The sequence below is a fragment of the Propithecus coquereli genome, unplaced genomic scaffold (assembly GCF_000956105.1).
Source record: "Propithecus coquereli isolate 6110/MARCELLA unplaced genomic scaffold, Pcoq_1.0 Scaffold91, whole genome shotgun sequence".
In the NCBI taxonomy this organism is placed as follows: domain Eukaryota; kingdom Metazoa; phylum Chordata; class Mammalia; order Primates; family Indriidae; genus Propithecus; species Propithecus coquereli.
Window position 1 is genome coordinate 341389 of NW_012155396.1, and position 6885 is coordinate 348273.

At 45.9% G+C, this 6885-nt stretch overlaps 1 protein-coding gene across 1 annotated transcript in view; it reads left to right on the forward strand.

Annotated features, from left to right (window-relative positions):
* The first annotated feature begins 1677 nt into the window (after positions 1-1677).
* Positions 1678-6885, forward strand: part of GHR (growth hormone receptor) — a 301616-nt gene continuing 296408 nt past the window's right edge. The window contains exon 1 of the mRNA XM_012664727.1: positions 1678-1840. The gene's annotated coding sequence lies outside the window, so the exon portion shown is untranslated. The remainder of the gene's footprint in view (positions 1841-6885) is intronic.

Genomic DNA, 6885 nt, shown 5'->3' on the forward strand with positions numbered 1-6885 from the left:
ACTTTCCCAATTTTCTCTATGTGGGTATCTTCCCTTTTAAAAGCTTCAGACATCAGTAAGCACACCTACTGCTCCAGCAAAGTGGGAATCCTAGAAATCAATGGGTTGGGGAAAGTCTTAGGGAAAGAATGCCTCCTTATACTTAGGTTGGATAGAACAGGACCAGTTCCAGATCAATTACCACCCCACCCCCCACTCCAGGGTGGGACTGTGATAAAATATACCCCTTCCAGAATCTTTCCTTCTTCATTCATTCTAGGTATCTTTGCTTGGAAACTGTTAGAGTGTTGAGCCACAGCTGTGCCTCTGAAAGCATTCTAAAGAAAAGAGTTTTCCACTTATTTGATTCCTTTGAACATAGGGGTGTCTAAGGCGGTATCTACTGCCCCAAATTCTTTGGTCCTGTGTTTCGTACCAAATCTTGGCCTCCACTTACTAATTCAATGCTCTGTGGATCTTTTATTCTAATGTTAGAAGCTTGGCTCTTTGAGGTTGTTGTTTTAACATTTTTCTCTGGATGTAAACTTGGCTTTGTGTCTAGTAGCTCTGTAAGAAAAATGTCTTTGAGTAAGCTGAAGCTGTTAGGATCTTATACATAAGTGGTATTACAACTGCCTGACAGTAGAAGGTAAATAGGGAAAATATCCGCACGAATGGCTGCTTCTTCAAGTCTGGGACAACCTGGAGCTGGACTTTAGTGCTCATTGCTTAGAAAAACAGGTGGTGACTGGAAGTTTGATGAGTTACAAAAATGATATACCTATGCAAAACTTTAACTTTCTGCAGCACTGCAGCACAACTTGTCTCAGTTTATTTTCCCAAGAGTGGAATGAGGAGGGCAGGATTCATATTTAACGGATGAACTGTGTCCAGTGCGAGGCAGTTAAAACCCTTTCCCTTGCTCACACACAAGTCTGCTCTCCCTGCAGCCTTGTCCTCTGGCTTCTAGACATACCTCTGTGCTAACCTGCTATGTGCCCTTAGTAAATTACTTATCTCTCTGTCTCTGTTTTCTAACCTCTGCAATACGGTCCAGAAGGATAGTTTTAACTATCTTTTTCACCGTGCCCTAGTGAGTAGGAATTTGGAAATTGGTTGCTGGTACAGAGGTAATATTTGGTTGGCTAAACACGCTTTCCAAGTTATCTCGCTGGTGGTACTTCTTCCCATTCCTACAGATAGCTAACTATTCTGTGAGTGTCCCCTTGAATTTGTTGGGCGCGATTACACTCTTCTAGGTCCTGCCTTCTTTTTGGGAACAGGAGCCAGTGGAGAGGAAGTAAGTGTCCTGCAACGACCAATATTTTCCTCTAGGAGGAGCCGCTCAGCCCAGATGAGAGTGACACGCACCAACTCCAACTCCTCACCAGGAAAGCTTCATCCCGGCTCCTCGGAATGCGTGGTCCGGGCGGCGCTCTGCCTCTCTGCGGCGGGCATCGAACTGGCCTCCCTGAACTCCCGCTTCTCCTCGCTTCGGCAGCCCGGATCTGCGGGGCTGCGGGCCAGGCCCGGCGTGACCCCTGGTGAACAGCGGCTGCCTTTTCCCACCCCTCCCCTCCCATCCTCCCTTCCCGTTTCACCCCGCCCCTTCCCTCCTCCCCAAGCCTGACAGCCCGCAAGCTGCCAAGCAGGGCGCAGCCATGGGAAGAGGAGGCGGTCTGGGGAGCCACGGCGGTGGCGGCAGCGGCGGCTGCTACGGCGGAGGTGGCGGCGGTTGCTGCTGCTGAGCCCGGGCGGCGGCGGGGACCCCGGGCTGGGGCCACGAGGGCCGAAGGCCCCGCGCCATCGGCCCCAGCACGGACGCGAACCCGCGGTCTCTCTCCGGAGGCGAGGCTCGGAGGTACTGGAGCTGGCTTCGGGAATCGGGCTCTTACTTTCCCCCTGTTGGGCCAGGGGACCTAAGAGTGGACCCTGGGACGCCAGTTGTTTATGAAAATGGGGGGAGGGGATTTGTCTTATGTATTTACACGGATAATTTTTTCCGGGTGACTTGGGGGTTGGCGTGCTCCTCTCCTCCTAGCGAAGAAGTTGTTTTCTGTTGGTGGGTTGTTGTAACCCGATCTGCACTGTGGACGTGAGAGAGAGTGTGTGTGTGTGTGTGTGTGTGTGTGTGTGTGTGTGTACGCGCGCTCGCGGCTGGAAGTTGGTGGTGTGCGTGTGGCTGGAAGTTGGTGGGGTGGCAGGGAGTTGGGGGCGACAGGCGAACCATCCCACGCTGGCGCCTGCTCCAGCCGGTGTGTGCGGTGCGTGGAGGGGTTTCTTCTGAAGACAATTTTGTTAAAGTCGTAAAAAGTTTTGCTAGTCTGTTTCTGTTTGACATCATCAGCCGGGCTGGGGCAGGAACTGCTGAGGCTGCCGCTGCTGAGCCGGGAGAGGTCCCAGGCAAAGTGTCTGGGAGAGACCCGGGAGGTCCGGCTGTGCGCGTCTACACGGCGTTCTCCTCCCCAGAGCGCGGCCTTTTGCGTGTTTGTGCGGGCTGTAGCCGCGCATTGGCACCAGCGGATCTGGGGTCAGTAGGGTCACAACCACCAGTCCCTATGAACTGGAGTAGATGGAAATTGTGGCAAGCCGACCCCATCCAGCCTCAGACACACTCGGGGTTATGAAATAAACCGGCTCAAAGTTTTAACAGAACTGCCCGAGGGCTGCGGGTGAGTGGGGTAGCCGCATGTCGGGCACCGGGCGCTGGCAGCGCAGAGGGTGCGGGCAGGGTCGCCTCCTTGCGGGTGCGTGGGGAAGCCTATCTGGGGCGAGTGCTGTGTGTATAGCACAGGGGGAACGGCTGCCGGGACCGGGCTGCGGGGTTCGTGGCCTGGCGCGGGCTGTGTGTCGTGAATGGGTGTACGTGTGCGCTGTGTGTGTGCGCCTGGAGAGGCGTGTCGGCGCCTGAGCCAGTAGGGTGTGCAGGCGGGGGGAGGAAGGGGCCATAGAGGTGCCGCCCGCCTGTTTGTGCCGCCAGGAGACCTTGGAAGGGACAGAGAAAGGTAACCGGAGGCCAGAGGGTTGGGCAGTTACAGAAGTTCCAGCACAGGATTAAGTATATGGGCTTTAAAATAACTGAAACCCGTTATCTTTTAGAGCCTGAGAGCTGGAAGTGGAGGTTTCTAGAGCTCTCAGGAGAACTGCATGGGAGTGCGTTTGAGTGGTTTTTAGGAGATGTGTACATGTGTGGGTACAGAACCTTGGAACCGGCGGGCTGGAGCTGTGAATTTGATATTTCCAGGGTGCTGCCGTCCAGTATAGTTTAGGGGCTTGGCTGGTCTCAGGGCTGTTTACCTTTAGACTCCCTGGCGTGTGTGCCTGAGAAGACACTTTTCTCACAGACATGGGATGTTGTGGCAGCCTTGGCAACTGGTGTTCCAGGCTTGTTTCCACCTGGATCACCCTAGATGTCCCTTTTTCTGGGATGCCCCTGTAAGTTGGAGGTGACAACTATTGAAACATTTCCAGAAACTAAAATGCTGGATCCAAAGGAAATAAAATGATATAGCAGACAGGGTTGTTGGTTCCATTTACTCTGTGATTGAGAGTTCTGTTTCCTTTTGAGAAAAGCAAAACCCATTGTTCCCAGATTAGATTTCACGGGATCTCTAGTTATTTACAGTTTCCCTTCAGATGGACCTTTGGATAGAGCTGGAAAGATATGTTTTAGACTAGAGACTCTTGGAAAACAGCATTTGTAGCTTAAAAAGCTTGTCCCATTCCCTCCTCTCTTTCCACCCTTGTAAATTTTTTGTTTCACATTAGTCTAAGGAAAATTGGTGAGTCAACATTCAGCTTTTTTTTGTGGAGTAAATATATCACAGTGAAATTATAGTTTTGGTCTCCTCAATGCCATGGGAAACAAACACTTAAATGGGCAAAGGTGTGAAATAAAAATCCATAAATGCAATGACAAAGTAATGACATGAGTGCATTTTTTTTAAAACTGAGCATAACTTTGTCTCACAAATATTTGATCTAGCCAGAGTTGGGGGCTGTGTTTTTGATTATTCGTTTTTTAAACAGCAGATTCCACATCATAAACCACTTTAAAATGGATACTAGAGACCTTCTCTGTGCTGTCTCTGGCGCCTGTTAACACAAGATGTTTACAGTGCTTGGTAACCTATGGGATTGTCATATTGAGTATCTTGTTAGCTCAGGACATAATGTTTATAGCATAACGTAATAAATGGAGCCACAGTTGCAGCCTGTTTCTGCCAAGTGCATGAAGGACCCCAGCGTGGAAACAAATCTTTAAGTTGATTCAACTTGGTGGGCCTTTTTGGCTATCAGCTGCTAAGCATTGTTAATGTACAGATAAATGTGAGGGATACAGTGAGAATATGGGACAGCAAATTGTTTAGCTTAGGAAAAAAACACATGGGTTATGTTTTTTTAATCTGCTAACCTGAGGATTAAGCTTTTTTGGTTATTCCACCGATTAGTTACACAATTATGGGGACTTGGTTTACTTTTAAAGAACAAATTTTTTTAAATGTCAATAATGAAAATAATTTCTATTTCTTAGTGTGATCACATGTGTCCATACAAGCCAATGCCTTTTCTTCTTTAAAAGGAACCCTGTAATTTCTGGTAATGATTTAAATAATGTGAGCATTCAAATCACCTAATCACCTTTTGAATCTAGAATTGATAAGAACCAAAGTTTGGTAAGACCAGAGTTATCCCTCAATAAATTGTGTAAATATGACAGTACAGGATGTCTCTTTGGCAAGTGATTTTTTTTTAAACCTGGAACAGATATAATTTAAATAGCATGCCCAATAAAATGGTTGCTTAGGATGATAACCTTTGGAGTGGGGAACCTGCAGCCTCAAGGCCACATGTGTCCCTACAGATCCCCAAGTACGGCTGCTTGCCTGAATCTAAACTTCACAGAACAAATCCATTTATTAAAAGAATTTGTTCTGTAAAATTTGGATTCAGTCAAAAGGCCTCACTCAAGGATCCAGAAGGCCACATGTGGCCCCAAGACTTGGAAATACTATGTTGGGAATCTCACTTTCTTGCTGGCCAGTCCATTCTAGAAGGGATTCATTTCTATCTTATACTGAATCAACATTTTCTTCCATTTATTTTCCTATACTTCAGTTGCTAGAGCTGAACACAATGAATCTAATCTCTCTTCCCTTTGAGTATTATACTTGAAAACAAATATTATGCTCCTTCTTCCTGAATTCTTTTTTGCCTATACTTGGAGCTGTTCCTCACCCACTATGGGGTTCCGCCCTCCTCTACCCTGAACAGTGTACTCTAGATTCTACATTCTCTCCATTCTTCTTAATGTATGTTGTCTAAAACAAAGATTTAGAATTCTTAGTATTGGACTTTCTATATCTATTAAGACAGTTTAATATTCATGAGCTTCTTTAGCCATCTCATTACACTGTTGACTAATTTCAAACCTATAAACAAAATAACAACTTGTTCTTTTCAGATTATTAATCATTCATAGTCAAAGCATTATGATAATAGCTTTAAAACATTTTCTGATGCCTGAACTTGCTATAAATCTATGGAAAGTATAGTACTGTGCAGGTAAATAATATTCTGTATGCAATACAGATAGCTTCTTAATTTCTCCCTATCAAGAAATATCAACCCAAAAATACCAGATGTAGAATATTCTGTTGAAGCTACATGTTATAGACAGGTAGGGACTATATTATATTTTTTACATAGACCTTATCGTGTCTACTTCCATGAGCATGAGTCAGTACTAGCAATCAGGAATTTATTGAAGGCTTGTTCTGCCCACGACCCAGAGGGTATGCCATCTGACTCTAAGTGAAGTGAAAATTCATCAAGCAGAAATGCTTCCTAGGGCAACTGGGGTATAAGATGAACATACAGGACATGACTAAGTCAATAATCTACTTTTTCTCACGAGGTAAATGGCTTACCAATGCCACAGAGAAGTCTAAAGTGCTCATGCCCCATAAGTGGATATATTGTGGCATCAGTATGAACTGAGGACCCCATGTCCTGTTGTGTGTTTGGATAGGAGTTGGACAAAGGCTCTGTTACTCCTGACTTATGAAGTCCTAACTGCCTCGGAGGAAGGCAGCCAAGCTGGCTTATACCAGGTAAAGGGTGTGGCTCAAAGGTAAGCACTTTGGGGCCCATTGACCTGCATTTTGAATCTGAGCTTTGCCACCTACATGCAAATTAGCTCCTCTGAGACTTACTTTTTTCCTGTGTGAAAATTATAATGCCTACCTCCTAGGGCTGAGGTATTTCCACACAAGCTCTGTAGCATTTACGGCCTGAACTGTGTATTGGGTACCTATCTGGTAAGATTGATTTCTCTTTTATGTATCTGTCTTGGGCTTCACAGCCAAATTATGAGTTCCCCCTGACACCAGCTGAGAATCTGCCACAGCCATATTTTCCTGCAAGAAGCATTTAAGGTGGATGATGATGACAATGTTGCTTTTTCTGATTGTGAAACAAATGATCAGTTTCCCTTGGTGGGGAGCAGAGGGTAGAAAACCAACTGGCGATATAAACTGACACCTGGGCCTATCAGAACACCCTACTTGGTCAGGACAAGGGGACAATGACAGTCTTGTGCTCTCAGATGAAATTGTCCATGCTATCCCCTTCTTTGTGTGTGTGTGCCTGTGTGTGTTTGCAGTGAAATAACTCACTTCATCCGTTTGCATTATGGTCTTCCTTCATATACATTTGCTTCTATGTTAGAAAGATATAATATGAAATAATAGTAAACTAGGTATCAGGAAACTTGGGTGCCCTCCAAGCTCTGCCTCTAATGGACTTTGTATTTTTTTGCAAACTATTTAACCTTCCTGGATTCATATTTCTTACATGTTAAAAACAAACAAGAGAAGTAAACTAGTTGACCTCTTAGGATACTTT